Consider the following 16,693-nt stretch of genomic DNA (forward strand, 5'->3'; position numbering starts at 1 on the left):
TGACTTCCAATTGCAGGGAATGATGAGGGAAGATGCAGGAAGAGCCAGCAGATCAATATCTGGCTCCGAGCCTGGTGTCACTGGCAAGATTTTGGGTTTTTTGATCATGGGTCAGTTTACACGACACCAGGCCTGCTGGCAACAGACAAGGTACACCTGTCTCAAAGGGGGAAAAGGATCCTAGCACAGGAGTTAGCAGGGCTCATTGAAAGAGCTTTAAACTAAATTGGAAGGGGGAAAGGGATAAAACCAGGCTCACTAGAGATAAGCCTGGGGGCGGCACACCAATGTTTGAGGGACGGTGTGCTAGCGAGATCCTTTGGTCTGCCATCTCTGGCAGACCAAAGTCTGGTCTGGGTTATGGATATGTTCAGATCCACGGAAGCACCTGAGTATGGTCACGTAGGAATTAGGGCTTCTCCCCCAAAAAAGGTGGCAGGATCAATAGCCCAACTGAAGTGCATCTACACCAATGCACGCAGCACGGGCAACAAACAGGAGGAGCTGGAAACCATTGTGCAGCAGGAAAACTATGACATAGTTGCCATCACGGAAACATGGTGGGATGACTCACACAACTGGAGTGCTGCAATGGATGGCTATAAGCTCTTCAGAAGGGATAGGCAAGGAAGGAGAGGCGGTGGGGTAGCCCTGTACATTAGGGAGTGTTTTGATTGTCTAGAGCTTAATGATGGTGACGATAGGGTTGAGTGTGTATGGGTAAGAATGAGGGGGAAGGCCAACAAGGCAGATATATCATGGTGGGAGTCTGTTATAGACCACCCAACCAGGATGAAGAGGCAGATGAAATATTCTATAAGCAGCTGGGAGAAGTCTCACAATCGCTAGCCCTTGTTCTCGTGGGGGAATTCAACTTACCAGATGTCTCCTAGAAATACAATACAGAGGAGAGGAAACAGCCTAGGAGGTTCCTGGAGTGTGTGGAAGATAACTTCCTGACACAGCTGGTGAGGGAGCCAACTAGGGAAGGGGCCTCGCTGGACCTGTTGTTTGTGAACAGAGAAGGCCTGGTGGGTGATGTGACGGTTGGAGGCCATCTTGTGCATAGCAATCATGAAATGACAGAGTTTTTGATTCTTGGAGAAGTAAGGAGGGGGGTCAGCAGAACTGCTGCCTTGGACTTTTGGAGGGCAGACTTTGGCCTGTTCAGGAGCCTGGTTGACAGAGTCCCTTGGGAGGCAGTCCTGAAGGGCAAAGGAGTCCAGGAAGGCTGGACATCCTTCAAGAAGGAAATCTTAAAGGCACAGGAGCAGGACATCCCCATGTGCCAAAAGATGAGCCGATGGGGAAGACAACCAGCCTGGCTGAACAGAGAGCTTTGGCTGGAACTCTGGAATAACTCAGGAGAGTTTATGACCTTTGGAAGAAGGGGCAGGCAACTCAGGAGGACTACAAGGATGTTGTGAGGTTATGCAGGCAGAAAATTAGAAGGACCAAAGTCCAGCTGGTACTTAATCTGGCTACTGCTGTAAAAGACAACAAAAAATGTTTCTACAAATACATTAGCAACAAAAGGAGAGCTAAGGAGAATCTCCATCCTTTATTGGATGCAGGGGGAAACATAGTGACAGAGGACAAGGAAAAGGCTGAGGTACTTCGTGCCTTCTTTGCCTCAGTCTTTAATAGTCAGACCAGTTGTTCTTGGGGTACCCAGCCCCCTGAGCTGGAAGACAGGGACGGGAAGCAGCATGAAGCCCCCATAATCCAAGGGGAAATGGTTAGCGACCTGCTACACCACATAGACACACACACAAGTCTATAGGGCCAGATGGGATCCACCCAAGGGTACTGAGGGAGCTGGTGGAAGTGCTCACCAAGCCACTTTCCATCATTTATCAGCAGTCCTGGTCAACCGGGGAGGTCCCAGTTGACTGGAAGTTAGCAAATGTGACACCCATCCACAAGAAGGGTCGGAAGGAGGATCCGGGAAACTACAGGCCTGTCAGCCTGACCTCGGTGACGAGGAAGGTCATGGAATAGATCATCCTGAGTGCCATCACGCGGCATGTACAGGACAACCAGGGGATCAGGCCCAGTCAGCATGGGTTTATGAAAGGGAGGTCTTGCTTGACTAACCTGATCTCCTATGACAAGGTGACCCACTTAGTGGATGAGGGGAAGGCTGTGGATGTTGTCCACCTGGACTTTAGTAAGGCCTTTGACACTGTCTCCCACAGCATTCTCCTGGAGAAGCTGGCTGCTCACGGCTTGGATAAGTGCACTCTGCGCTGGGTAAAAAACTGGCTGAATGGCCGAGCCCAGAGGGTGGTGGTGAATGGAGTCAAATCCAGTTGACGGCTGGTCACGAGTGGTGTTCCCCAGGGCTCAGTATTGGGGCCAGTTCTGTTTAATATCTTTATCCATGATCTGGATGAGGGGATTGAGTGCACCCTCAGGAAGTTTGCAGATGACACCAAGTTGGGTGGAAGTGTTGATCTGCTTGAGGGTAGGAAGGCTCGACAGAGGGACCTGGACAGGCTGGATCGATGGGCCGAGGCCAATTGTACAAGGTTCAACAAGGCTAAGTGCCGGGTCCTGCCCTTGGGTCACAGCAACCCCATGCAACGCTACAGGCTAGGGGAGGAGTGGCTGGAGAGCTGCCTGGCGGAAAAGGACCTGGTGGTGTTGGTCAACAGCTGCCTGAATATGAGCCAGCAGTGTGCTCAGGTGGCCAAGGCAGCCAACAGCATCCTGGCTTGCATCAAGAATAGTGTTGCCAGCAGGACCAGGGAGGTGATAGTGCCCCTGTACTCGGCACTGGTGAGGCCGCACCTCGAGTACTGTGTTCAGTTTTGGGCCCCTCACTACAAGAAGGACATCGAGGTGCTGGAGCATGTCCAAAGAAGGGCAACGAAGCTGGTGAAAGGTCTCGAGAACAAGTCTTATGAGGAGCGGCTGAGGGAGCTGGGGTTGTTTAGTCTGGAGAAGCAGAGGCTGAGGGGAGACCTTATTGCTCTCTACAACTACCTGAAAGGAGGCTGTAGTGAGGTGGGGGTCGGTCTCTTCTCCGTAGTAACAAGCGATAGGATGAGAGGAAATGTCCTCAAGTTGCGCCAGGGGAGGTTTAGACTGGATATTAGGAAAAACTTCTTCACCAAAAGGGTAGTCAGGCATTGGAACAGGCTGCCCAGGGAAGTGGTTGAGTCTCCATCCCTGGAGGTATTTAAAAGATGGGTAGACGTGGTGCTTAGGGACATGGTTTAGTGGTGGACTTGGCAGTGCTAGGTTAATGGTTGGACTTGATGATCTTAATGGTCTTTTGCAGCCTAAACGATTCTATGATTATTGTTTCTGTGGAAAATCAATTGGAAGCATGAATCATCTCTAGCCTTCTGTTCCAGAGCAAGTTGTTTGAAGAGTAGCCCCTAAATGCCTCATTTTTCTCTCTGATATTAAAGATGCAGTTCATACACCTAATTTAGAAACTTTGCTTACTAGCCCCATAAAAACATAGATGTGAAAACTAGAATTTTCTTTGTTTTTTCCTGTGCATAATTACATTAGTCAATAACAGGTTTTTCATCTGTGTTTCCAAAAGAATGTTGCATAAAGTATGAGGCTTAGATAAAGAAAAATATTATGGGAATGACCTTTCTTTCATTTTACGCTTTCTTTTCTCACTGCTGAAGTTCACGGAATTATTTAAGGTCTCAAGTTTTGTTCTCTAGAATCCATTAAATAATCTTTTCTTCTGGTAATTTGTGGAAGACATAAAAACTGTTGCCATCAAATCAGGTAATAATAATGTATATTTGCTACATTGCAAGGGAAATATTTTGAAAGAAAACATTTAACATATTTATGCACTTAATTTGAAAATTTCGATGTGCACTGGTTTCAGCTGGGATAGAGTTAATTTTCTTCTTAGTAGCTGGTAGAGTGCTGTGTTTTGGATTTAGGATGAGAATAATGTTGATAACACACTGATGTTTTGGTTCTTGCTGAGTAGTGCTTACACTAGTCAAGGACTTTTCAGCTTCCTGTGCTCTGCCAGGTGCCCAAGAAGCTGGGAGGGGGCACAGCCAGGACAGCTGACCCAGACTGGCCAAAGGGCTATTCCATACCATATGACATCATGCTCAGTATATAAGCTGGGGGAAGAAGGAGGAAGGCAGGACATTCGGCGTGATGGCATTTGTCTTCCCAAGTAACCATTACGCGTGATGGAGCCCTGCTTTCCTGGAGATGGCTGAACACCTGCCTGCTGATGGGAAGTAGTGAATGAATTCCTTGTTTTGCTTTGCTTGTGCGCGGCTTTTGCTGTACCTATTAAACTGTCTTCATCTCAACCCATGAGTTTTCTCGCTTTTACTCTTCTGATTCTCTCCCCCATCCCACCAGGGGGGAGTGAGCGAGTGGCTGTGTGGTGCTTAGTTGCTGGCTGGGGTTAAACCACGAGAACTGCAAACAAGGGTAAGCATCGTGTTATCTGTTTCTCATTTGGGAAAACTTGAGGGAAAACAAGTGAAAACCATGCAAAGCTAGAAAGAGGAACTATGTCTCCTAGAGAGCAGTACATTGCTTTTTTCACAAAGCTGCTTTTTTTCTTACTCTGTGTGTATTTGTCCAGTACAAACATCTTGGAAATTCCCTGCTTCCTGTTGGAAATAGGCAGAGAAGCCAATACAGATTCAGCTTCAAACAAATGTAAAATTTTTACAGATATCCATTTTTGTGTTAAGAGGAAGTTTGCAGGAATCTTTATGGAAATATTTTATGCTATGTTTTTAATATTTTTTTTTTCTAACTCAAAAAAAAGAAAGAGAACGGAAAGCATTATAGAAACAGCCTAGAGTTTGGTCTGCTTCCTCTAAGCTGAACTGGAGAAGAAAAAAATATTTCCAGCCACTTGGGCCATGTTTTTGCTTGATTATTTTTCTTTATTTGTTATACCCATCTTTAATCCCATCCCTATTCTGAGTGAAAGCAATGAAGCCTAGACTAAAGGTCCAGCTAGATGCATAGTGGAAATGCGCATTCTCTAAAGAAATCATATAAACCACAAATGATCAACTGTATTTTTGAGTTGTCACTCAGACAGAAACTATAGAAGTCAAGAAACTTCTTTTTCCTTGAGGTTTTGAACATGTGAACAGTAGAGAACCTCTTCAGTTTAAATCATACTCCAAAGACGGTGAAGGTTCTTGTCATATACATAGAATCATAGAATCGTTAAGGTTGGAAAAGACCTTTAAGATCATTGAGTCCAACCGTTAACCTAGCACTGCCAAGTCCACCACTAAACCATGTCCCTAAGCACCACGTCTACCCTTCTTTTAAATACCTCCAGGGATGGGGACTCAACCACTTCCCTGGGCAGCCTGTTCCAATGCCTGGCTACCCTTTTGGTGAAGAAGTTTTTCCTAATATCCAACCTAAACCTCCCCTGGCGCAACTTGAGGCCATTTCCTCTTGTCCTATCCCTTGTTACTTGGGAGAAGAGACTGACCCCCACCTCGCTACAGCCTCCTTTCAGGTAGCTGTAGAGAGCAATAAGGTCTCCCCTCATAAACCCATGCTGACTGGGCCTGATCCCCTGGTTGTCCTGTACGTGCCGTGTGATGGTACTCAGGATGATCTGTTCCATAACCTTCCCCAGCACGAAAGTCAGGCTGACAGGCCTGTAGTTCCCCAGATCCTCCTTCTGGCCCTTCTCGTAGATGGGCGTCACGTTTGCTAACCTCCAGTCAACTAGGACCTCCCCGGTTAGCCAGGACGGCTGATAGATGATGGAAAGTGGCTTGGTGAGCACTTCCACCAGCTCCCTCAGTACCCTTGGGTGGATCCCATCTAGTCCCATAGACTTGTGTGTGTGTCTATGTGGTGTAGCAGGTCGCTGACCATTTCCCCTTGGATTATGGGGGCTTCATTCTGCTCCCCATCCCTGTCTTCCAGCTCAGGGGGCTGGGTACTCCGAGTAGTAATGAAAATAGTAAACAGAAAGCTGTAATTCAGCACAGTTGTTCATAACCAAGCGACTACCTGAATTCTTTTATCCATTCATTATTTTGCTCTGGCTAACTTGGACTTCAAAGGAGAAAACACATTTAGAGAAAACATAACTCGTTGTACTGTCTTGGCTTCTCATCAGGTGAAAACATTAGTAGGTCTGATTATTAACTGAACTTTCCAAGGATCATCAGTACATCCCTACCATTCTGTGTTTCTGTTGCCCACCTCTAATAAATACAAGATTCTCTTTTTTTCAGGGATGGTCTTCAAGGAGCTTCAGGTAATGTATTCAAGTAATTAAAATATAACTTTGGACCTGTGTAATATACATGGATAAAAATGTTGACATATTTGTAATCCTTTTCTGTTCTCCAGCAAGATACATGAATAACTATCCCTTCCCAAACTGGATCTCCATGTTATTCCTATTTGGGAAAAAGGAATTACAGACAAAGGTGTTGTCATTACAGTACTAGATGATGGGTTGGAGTGGAACTCTTCCATCTATGCTAACTATGTAATTTTGGGCATTAGAATGTTATGGAATAAATTAATCAATTGTAAATTTGATAAACAGACATTCTTCTCCAGCTTGCTCTCTGTTCTGTAAGGCAGCTTCTACATGACAGAGATGGAAATATTTGCCTCAGGCATAATTTGTAACCTGGTCTGTGTCACGGGAAGCTAAATGTTACTTAATAAAGATAGCTTTATTTTTTCTCAGTTGTTTTAGTTCCCAGGCATGTTTGTATGCAATGATTTAATGATGAATTTTTAAACCGGTTCTAGCACCATGAAAAGTTTATGGAATTGTTAATGCTTATCAAATTCTACCAACTTGGTTGCTGTCAATGTGAGGCACACCAAATAAATAAATACAGACACTAGAACCCCTTTCTTTATCCATTTTCAAATGTATTTTTTAGTCATCACAATTAATTCTATTTTTTTAAACATAGGATCCAAAGGCAAGTTATGATTTCAATGACAACGATCACGATTCCTTTCCTAGATATGACACAAAACCCAAAAACAAGTGAGTAACCTCCCAGTTGTGTAAAGAGAACAAAGCTGTACACTATTACTTTGTGTCTTATGACATGCAAATATAGAAATATATATATCTTGTATGACAGTTATATATGAAAGGAAAAATCCTTATAACATTTGCACAAACACTGGAAATTAAGGAAATTAAATTCCCAGGTGAAGAGCTTTTCAATTTTAATCTTCCTTTAATGTCCTGAAATTCACCATGTCTGTTTGTAGAATGACATCTACCTAAGCAGATTTTGCCTTCAGTTTGCTGACTTGCAATAAGAATGTTTGTTAAGAGAATACATATCTCCTGTGAAGTGCTCTGGAGGAAATTGTTTCTCAGAGAAACTTACCAACCTACCAAAACCTCCATCCCTTCAGGTCAGCTCTTGTAGCTAAGGGTGCTGTTTTCCAGTATTGGCATTACCTTTTGGACAGGTAGAATAGCTTCTAGCTCTGTGCATACATGCACAGGTGAAGTCATGCTTCTGACTTCTTCCTCTCATATGGGTGTGACTCATGGTCAGACACTGAAAGAGGTTACATGCACTTCCTGGATAATCTTTCTGTCTCTTCTGAAGAAAAAGGCAGATGGAAGTCTTCTGTAGACCAGATTTGGACAAAATGTCCCCAGGGAAACAGTAATAAATTAGTAAGTTTCAGAAGGCTTGAACACAGACAAACAGCCAGTTCACTTAGTGGAACTGTGTGGCTTGGAAGGAATGAGGAGTTTTCTCCCATGCCCTTTCTGGTACCTCTTCTACCACCAGTACTATTTAATGGTACTTCTTCTGGTACCCTTTCTACCACCTCTCTGGTGGTGATGGGACTGTCACACCTAGGCTTATCCATGGTAGTTCAGGGAGGGATTTTGTCCATCAGAAAGAAAAGAGAGTAGACCTCTTTAAAAGCTGGTGCACAGAACAAGTCATTTTTCTAAACCAATTAGGATGCCATTACTCAATAAAGATACAGTAAGAAACTGATGTTCTGGTTCCCTATTGTCAGTATGATAGCATCTACAACATACATCAGTAAGTGCATAGAAAAAAACCCAATCAATGAAAGAATAAATGTCCCATGAATGAGACATTTAAAAAAAGACATTTCTACTTTGTTATAGCATTATTTAAGAGTGGGAGGACATTATCCTCTGGTTCCAATGACATTATCTCTTAAATCTACCTCTATTATCTCTAATGTTTACTAGTAAGTAAGTGGAATTCAGCCCAGAAGCATTCAAACACTTCATTGAATAACAATCTGTAGTATTAAATAATACAGCTCTTTTGCAATTACATTTATTTGAAGGTTTTATGTATTGAGTAGTAATAATCACCTATGGCAAAAAAATGCATAGAAAATACTTGGTTACAAGAAAAATTTAGCAATCGTGAAGATACTTTAAAGGCTAACTTACTGAAATCCTAAATAAATGCAGCCATTAAAAAAGAGTATCTAAATGTGTGATTAGAAGTGACTTGTTCGTATTTCTTTCTGAAGGAGTTTAGCAGCTTCTTAGCCCCAAAATTTTACCTTACTCTTGCAGTCTGCTAAAATACTGATAGCTCATAGGTCTTTTGATCTCAGTGTGTTTTGGATTAGGTATTTATCATCTCATCATAATGATACTTTGATCATTAAATGGGTTGTTGATTAAACAAACTAAGTTATGTTGATTGAAGCCTAAGGGAAACAAGTATTTTTGTATCAAGTAGACATAATTCAAAAAGCTATTCAATAGCTGCATTACATTCAGGTAAAGGAAGACTTCCATCAAATCAAGATCATCACTGGTGAGTCTGTGTATTTTACACAGAAGTGTATGGGTTATGAGATGTTGTTTTTTCTTACTATATTTATTCAGACATGGCACACGGTGTGCAGGAGAAATTGCCATGCAAGCCAACAATAGAAAATGTGGAGTTGGAGTAGCCTACAATTCCAGAGTTGGAGGTAAGAAAACAAAAATAGCTAGATGTCTGTTGTGAATGGAAATGAGATGGATCCTGGAAGTGCTGAGTATTCTCAGCTACCATTAATCTGAAATACAGATGAGGTCTGAAATACATCACTCTTGCAATATTAGGCTACAAAATCCTGTCTGGCAGGATAATCTGTGCAAAGTGTTACATCTATATGACATCATTTCTTAAGTGCCAACATTCTCTGAAATTTGGTTTATATCTTGACTACAGATAACAACAACAAGTAGATTGAACCCAGAGATAAGACTGTATCTTTAAAGGAATGATGGGTCTACTTCTTATAACTGCTTTTCCTGGAAGGAGGTGGCATGAGGGAGAAGGGACTGAGTAGAGTAAAATTAAGAACACCCTAATTTATAGCCACCCTTGTTTGCAGCATATTGTTTCCATCTACACAATTACATTTGAAAGGTCATGTCAGTCAATATATTCCTACTGCTGTGGCTTTTGTTTCAACAGTTTACTTCATGCTACAATCATAAGTTAATTTTGAAAATAGGTAAAGTCTTGCTTACCCTTCAGTCAATATTGCCATTGTTTTAAGAGATGACTAAAAGTTTAATCCATTCCAGGTTCATGAAACAGACAATCAAAATATCAGTTGCAAATGGATATTTAGTTCAGAGGAAGATACTTGCAAAATCCTAGTTTTTCCATTACTCCCTTTTTAACTTTTAAACAAAGGGATAATAAGTGGTGATTGACAACTATAACTGCTGTTCCCACCATTTCAGTCTTATGTTTGTAGGTTCCCATTTACTCTACTGAGCTGTCATGGATGTCTGCTTTGCAGTCTGCCTTTGCCATAATACATGACACTGTCATACTCTGTTTAAATAAGATATCTCACTCATAAGATGAAGATGCTAAATTTTCAAAGCAGGGCAAAATGGATGAAGCTGCAAAGATGTTTGAATTCCCGCTGTGCCCATATTTTAAGGCACTTGCATCTACAGAGAAGATCCTTTCGCAGTTATTTGTATGTACTCCTCTTGCAAATGCAAACTACAAATCTGTGCTGGGTGATTTGTCTAGAAAAGGAAAATAATGGGATGAAAAGCAATCCAGCAATCCAAATTACCAAGAAATCTGCTTATATCTGGGTGGGGGAGGAGAAGGAATGAAAAAGTTGAAAGAAACTGTAAAGTGGCATATATGACCAGCCTGATAGAGATAGGGATGTAACAAAAACACATTTGAAGAACAATGGAAGATAGGAGAAGTTTTCAAAAGATTCAGATAAATTTGGACTGGCTAAACATTGGAAGGCTTTTTTGATGTTCCAAGCTATACAGGATTTGTTTCTTCACAGGCATTTTTTAAAATCCATTAAAGGATGCATTATGCAGTTCTATTTTACATTAGTTAGGATGACTACTTTAAGTGGTTGCTTGCTTGTAGCAACTGCCATACTGGAAAAATCCATCGGTCCACAGGCAATGCCTTCTCTGACAGTCAGCAGTAGCTGCTTTAGAGAAAGAAACCCTGACATTCGGAATAGCCTGTTCTCTAACCTTCAACATTAGAGGTTCGTTTAACTTTGCCTTGAGAGATAAAACAAAACATTAAAAATTTTTCATTTTCCTTAAAAATACTAACTGTAATAAACTTGGATGTGCTCATTAGTCACATTAATATCTGGCCCTATTCTGAAATCTTTTACTTGATAATTCTCTTCAATACCTTGTGGCTGTGAATCCCACAGGCTTTTCTGTGCACTGTGTGAACAAAATACTTCATAATGTCTGTTTTAAAAGTGATACCTTTCAGTTTCATTTAACATTCACTTGTTGTTTTATATAGAGCTAAGGAATGTGTGCGTATCGATCCCCTTTGGAGTAAAGCAGAGTATATATATTCACACACATCTAATCATAGCACCATACTATGATATTTCTCTGGTACTGCCATGGAAATCAAATGATTAAGAAGCTCCATTTAACAAAGGACTGGTCTTAGAGTTCCAACAGAGTGACATGTTGATAAAAATAACCTTCTGCCAGGCAGATACATGTATTTCACATTATGTTGGGCTTTGCCTGCTTTTGAATTTGTGGGACTGATAAAGGAAACAAGCATGTGGAAGAATAGGAAACAGTTTATGCAAGAGCAAATAATTGGAATCTTCTTAGGGAAATATCACTGTAGTCATCAAATCCCTGAGTTGACTTAAACAAGCAGTATTTTTGGAGATTATAAAGCTAAGACAGCAAGTTTTTTGTGAACAGTTTTCATCAGTGTGTTGTCAGTGTTCTTGTTTTCTTCCTTATTATGTTATTTATATACAGAGTTGGCTTTGTCTTCTTGTTTGAGAAATGTACTAGTACACTTTGAGAAGTGTACTAGTCTCTGCATTACCAGTATCTCATTATATGTTACAATCTATCATCTGGAGCTTGCAGTCATTTCCACACAGACAAATCTTTGCTCATAGTACAATGGTATGAGAGAATCTCATGATTCTGAGCCAACTGAAAAATGATTTTTCAATAGCTTACAAGTTTATGCCTACCCATGATAAGTGGTGTTTTTTAGTTCCTGAAGCACAGTATATACCTTGATTCTTTTTCCAGCTTTACCAGTGATAGTGGGATAGCAGTGCCACTAATTAACATGAAATAATAAAACTTAGCTTTCTCTCAGAGTAATTAGGAGTGTCTTAGAGGCCAGCCATTTGGGAAAAGAATTATGCTTACAGTCCTTTTTTCCTTTTTTTCCTTAATGACTGTGAGGACAAAGTGTTTTAGTCAGAACATTCAGAACTACTTCTTTGACCTAAAACTCTTAGAAATCTTAAAGATAAAAGAAATTTTGATAAAACCTATTTAATTTCAATGACTTACTATCTATTTCAGAAAAGTCTTTGATATAGATCTAACAGAGAGGAAGGAAGAAAGAGAAGTCAAGTAAGAACTCAATGCAATGAGAAAAAGCAGGAACAGTAAATAAAACATAATCTTTTTGGCTCTTTGCAAAAAGAGAAAGGAGTGCAACCAAGATTTTACAAGTTTGTTTTTAATATTTGTAAAGAGCACTGAGCTCTGTAAATAAAGGGTAGGTATACTGTTTTACCCTGGCATTATAACTGTGCAGAGTATTATTTAAATGAAAAGCAGTAGGCCATGGTGCAATAACTATGTATTAATTTTGCTGGAAATTTTACAGTTAACAAAGACAAAAGAGAGGGAACAAAATAAATGCAGTCTTGTTTTTTTCTGTTAAGGTATACATATGCTGTATGGAATAGTCACTGATGTCATTGAAGCCAGTTCAATTGGTTTCAATCCAGAACATGTGGATATTTACAGCGTGAGCTGGGGGCTTAATGATGATGGTAAAACTGTAGAGGGACCTGGCAGACTGGCACAGAAGGCTTTTGAGTATGGGATAAAACAGGTACGATACCTAAGAGAAAGCTACAGTGAAATATGGCAGGGAACAGAATTTTAAAATGGTTCTTATCAGGGAGGAAATGAAAATGGTTTGTGCTCTGTTTGCTCAAACACATTTGAAAAGGGGGAAAGTGATTTTAATAGTACAGGTAGAGAAAATACCAGCCAAAACATAACTTTTAAAAAAGCACCATTAGAGCTTTTAAAGCTGGTTTTAAGCTGGTATTCTCCACAGATAAGCTTTCTTTTTCCATCCTTACTTTTGCTGCCTTTGTCTTGCCCTACCCCGACCCTTTTCTGCCTGCTTGTTTTGCTCTGAAGAGTAATTGGATTTCCGCACTGAAAGCCTATAAAAATTTTATACAAAAATTCTGATTTGTGAATATTTTACTTTGTGAAATAATGATGCGTTTTAGCACCCTGTGGATGGGCTTGTATTGTGTTAATTACATTAGTTTATAAGTTGGTGGATATCGTGATCCAATTAAAATGAAGATAGTAAAAATGCATGATGGAGAGTACAGAAAACAGTGCTTTTACAAATCTTTTTTCTGTCCTCTTTTGATCTGGTTGGATGATAAGTAGGGTGCAGACAGAGCTATTGGAGATATATATACATAAAGTGTTCTTGCCAGTGAGGTGAAAAGACATCTAAAGATGGCCAGGTAGTAATACAGAGAGGGAGACTGAATCAGAGATGAGAAAGGAGAGAAATGGAGGAGTGCTTTAAGGCCAGAAACAAAGAAAAAGAGGATTTTGGGAAAAAAAAGTCAGTTAACATTAACTTAGCAGATAGAAGGAGAGAAGAAGAAAAAATAATAGTCTTACAACTGACAGGCATACTCTGAGGAAAGAATGGGGACTGAGATGAGTGGGCTGGTGATAAACAGAGACCTAAGCCCATAAGTAGGCAGCAAGAGAAGAAGAACTGAAGGCAAGAATTAGGGAGCCAGTGTTCAGTGGTCTTACTCTGAAAAAGCAAGTTATTTGGTGAAAAATATAAATTTTTTTACAGCTTGTTTTATTTATTAGGGGAACTAAATTTACCTATTAATTTGCCAGGCTTCCTTTTGCAAGGATCTGGATGCTCTCCATTACCCATTAAAGTCAGTCAAAGATGGAGTTGCCAACCAGTTTCATCCCTGACCCCTTCGTCGCTGGCCCAGTAAAGCACTTAAATGAATGCTTAGCCTTAAGCATCTGAGAGACATTAGTAGCACTTCAAGTGAAATCAAAACAGCTGCTCACATATACCAGTGATTTACTGGACTGCAGCCTTTATTCTCAGAAGAAGATATCCCTTTTACTGTGACTGACATGGCTTGTTGTTCCCATTTTAGCAATTATATTACAAAGAGCACATCTTATTTTTCTGTTTCTGTTTCTTTATTTTTAATGTTTTAAGTGCTGCAAATGTCTCTTAGCCCTTACACGAGTAACTTCAAATCTCGTCTGAGAGGGGATGATAAAAATCTGTATCTCCAACTGCTGTTTGCAGTGAATAGACATGTATTAATACCAAATGAAAATATAAAGTTTTGCTCTTTGCATGAAATAGATTCTTTCCTCTGAAGGACTAGCACAGTTTAAGACAGAATAGCTGATTGTGTCCTCTGTGATAGCTGTGGTGGTTTACATGCTGCTGCAGCAATCCACTGTCAGCTGTCAGCATCAATATTATTAGCTGCTGCTACCTCAGTATACACTGGAGAACAGAGCAGGGAATGAAAGTGGTTGTGTCCTGAGAGACTGATGGTGCTGGCCCACAGATTTGTAAGAGAAGGAAGGCTTTCCAATCAGATGTGCTTACTGGTTCACTGTTTTTCAGCAAGTGAATGCCAAACAGTGAAAGGCTTCATTACAAAAAGGAATTGTGTGGAAAACTCATATCATACATCATTCATACCACTTACCCATATCTCTGTGATTACAAGAAATGCAAGTGAAATAACTCCTGAGGAACTTGCCATTTCTTTAAAAAAATAGGGATTTTTTCCTAGAAATGCTCAGGACCATGCAGCAGCATATGGAAAAACTTACCTGTTCATCACAGCCCCTTCTTTTAACTCTAAAATCTATTTCGAGGAAAGTTGCTGTACCTGGGACACTAAATCTAGACTAGACAAAATAAAAGATGTAGATAAACTAAAAAAATGTACTATAGGGTGTGAAGTAGGATATATCATCTAGCTGGTTTCTTCTCTCTCTAACTTCTATGGTACATATGGAAAATTGTCTTTTCCATATGAAAATGTTTGGGATATTATGCTGTCATTTTGGAAAGGGGGTTGTTAAGAATATATTGCAGAGACCAAAAACTTTATTTTCTCTTTGATAATCACTCATTTCTTCTAGAGCCAAAATGGAAAAGGCTCCATTTTTGTATGGGCTTCTGGCAATGGAGGTCATTAGGGTGACAATTGTGACTGTGATGGTTACACTGATAGTATCTACACTATCTCCATTAGCAGTGCTTCTCAGCAAGGCCTTTCTCCCTGGTATGCAGAGAAGTGCTCTTCAACTCTGGCCACAGCATACAGCAGTGGGGATTATACTGACCAAAGAATTGTAGGTTGTTTTTACCAGATTCAGAACAAACATAGAAATGTATTATATATGAAAATAACAAGGGCTTTTAAATGCCTCATTTCAAGTGCCTGCTTTACTTATGTTTTACATGCTTAATACTTTCATCTTGAAACACTGAGGGATTAGTAATCCAAAAAGTGATTGTATTTCCAGAACATCATCTACTGTAAAGCAATGGCTAAACAATATCACTGTATCAAGACAGTTATATCAGCATGCTGAAATGTTCTGGTGCTTGTGTATGACAGAGGTCTCTACATGAAGTTTGATATGGACCCATTCTTCAAAAAGGGCAGATCTCATCTGTTGGGTTAGGATCTGATACAGAATTAATGGGATTGTAACAATAAAAAATCAAGAGAGATTTAGAATATAAAGAAAAGGAACTTATGGAGTTAGTGTACCCATATGAGTCAGTACCTCTGGTATATGTTGCCATTCTACCACTTACCTTCTGTAAGATTTTCAGCCCCTCCATTCCCACTGATGACAGCAAAAATGGTACTTCCAAGCTTGTAAAAGGTACTCAGGAAGCAGACAAATCAGTCCCTGTGACATCATTAACTGTGTAAGAAAAAATTTGTCCTAAATAAATTTGCTGTGATAAAATAATATTCAAGGACCTATAATCCCTGTTCTGCTCTGGTTGATGCTTATTTTACAATAAACTACATGGAAAGGGATTAAAATAATGTCAGTGCAGATTAGTCAAGAGATCAGTCCTTCCTAAGTGGCTTCACTTCATAGCTGAGATGTAAAGGTCTCAGTGTACCCCCTTTCCATATCTTTGGACACCTGGGCAGATGAGTTTGATATTTAATTTCCAAATAAGGCACATGTTTCATTGAAAATTATAGTTCTGCTGAAGAGGGAGCAGAACACTAATACTAATCTTATGAGTAATATTCAAGCAGGCAGTAATTTTAAATGTTCTAGACCCAACACAGTGATCTGTTTTTATGATTCATCACTAAGCCCGAAACACTTATTGTGAAACCTTAGAATAAAGTAAGATATTCAATGATGTGGCAGTATTTTGTTCCAACACAAAGCATTTTGATACAAAAATTATAGTTGAAGTAAAAAGAGTGGATTGAAATATGAATGGATTTAAACATCCATCACTGTCTGCTGGTGAGGAATGTATTAAAGGATACATGGTTATGTTTGTGAGTGTGGATATGACTGTATTTACAACTGTTTTTTTCATGCAATTTGGGTTTTGTTGTTTTTATATCAGACAAGTGCTGATGTTCACAATGAATGTACAGAGATTCACACTGGGACCTCTGCATCTGCACTGCTTGCAGCAGAAATTTTTGCTCTAGCTCTGGAAGCAAAGATGTCCTAAAATTACCATTGAAACTCCTCACTCTCAGCCATCCCACCATTTTCCCTCAAACATTGTCTATTTAAAAGTGGCACCATTTCATGCTGCAGCTCCACTTTATGTCAGTCAAACTTCCTCAGTCTGATGACAAAAATGAGCAGCTACTTGCATCAACACCTACCTAGTGAAGCAGAGCCAACATAAATAAGATGATGACCAAGGAATTTTAGACCTTTTTGTGCACTGGCAACAATTGTTTACTGAGTTCCAGTCAATTGCACTTAAAGGCAGTGAGGCTGCATATGTATCAGGAGAATGTAATTTGAAGACAGTAAGTTGCAGAAGTTCAAGTGAAGTCTTTATTCAGTTTGCAGAACCTTTGC

The 16,693-nt window shown here is 40.1% G+C and overlaps 1 pseudogene across 1 annotated transcript in view; it reads left to right on the forward strand.

Annotated features, from left to right (window-relative positions):
* Positions 1-6,232: 6,232 nt before the first annotated feature.
* Positions 6,233-16,693, forward strand: part of LOC309601917 (neuroendocrine convertase 1-like) — a 54,103-nt pseudogene continuing 43,642 nt past the window's right edge. Inside the window, exons 1-7 of the transcript in view lie at positions 6,233-6,253; positions 6,349-6,490; positions 6,933-7,009; positions 8,879-8,967; positions 12,223-12,395; positions 14,747-14,959; positions 16,221-16,324. The product of the transcript in view is annotated as a neuroendocrine convertase 1-like (transcript). The remainder of the gene's footprint in view (positions 6,254-6,348; positions 6,491-6,932; positions 7,010-8,878; positions 8,968-12,222; positions 12,396-14,746; positions 14,960-16,220; positions 16,325-16,693) is intronic.

Source organism: Platalea leucorodia, assembly GCF_965183815.1.
Source record: "Platalea leucorodia genome assembly, chromosome: W".
Taxonomy (NCBI): Eukaryota; Metazoa; Chordata; class Aves; order Pelecaniformes; family Threskiornithidae; genus Platalea; species Platalea leucorodia.